Genomic DNA, 660 nt, shown 5'->3' on the forward strand with positions numbered 1-660 from the left:
CCCGTTTGCGTTTTCAGCATGGCTGGATATATATACATCTTAACACATCGGCAGAGTACACAAATCATGTCAGCGCTGGCTGGTATCGGCCAATCCTCTATACTGCCTCTTTTGTTAAATGATGTTTTGAAATATACTCAGTTCTTGCATATTCATTCGCTTGCTGCACATAACTTTTCGGTAAACCGTTGCGAAACCTTTTGCCGGTGATCACCTGTGCTACTTTAACAAAACCTCCCGTGCTCTGTCGGCAATTTCATCTCAATAGAAGGTCTCATTCACTCCCATATTGACCTCAAATTTCGACATAGAGCAAAATGTTGCTTAAGAGTGAGATCTGCGTTATCCAACATTGTGGAGGCTATAAGAGGCGCACACACATGTTCACTTCATGTTAGCGAGACGTGCAGGCAACTTGCATACATCGCCAATCAAAATGTTTTTCATGTGGTAAGATTGGGTATATTCAGAATGCATATAAGTCCAAAAGAGTTTGTAGATTAACTGTCGACTCAAATTCTGATATCAAACCTTTGACTGATAACATCTCATCCATGTCTTTATCTGTTTTATCGAATTCTATGCATGTGTCGAAGACGCTCATATCAGGCTCTGGTAAAAAGCATAGTTTTATCATTGATACTGGCAGCGTCGAATCCA

The sequence above is a fragment of the Opisthorchis viverrini genome (genome assembly GCF_000715545.1).
Source record: "Opisthorchis viverrini unplaced genomic scaffold opera_v5_207, whole genome shotgun sequence".
Lineage (NCBI taxonomy): Eukaryota > Metazoa > Platyhelminthes > Trematoda > Opisthorchiida > Opisthorchiidae > Opisthorchis > Opisthorchis viverrini.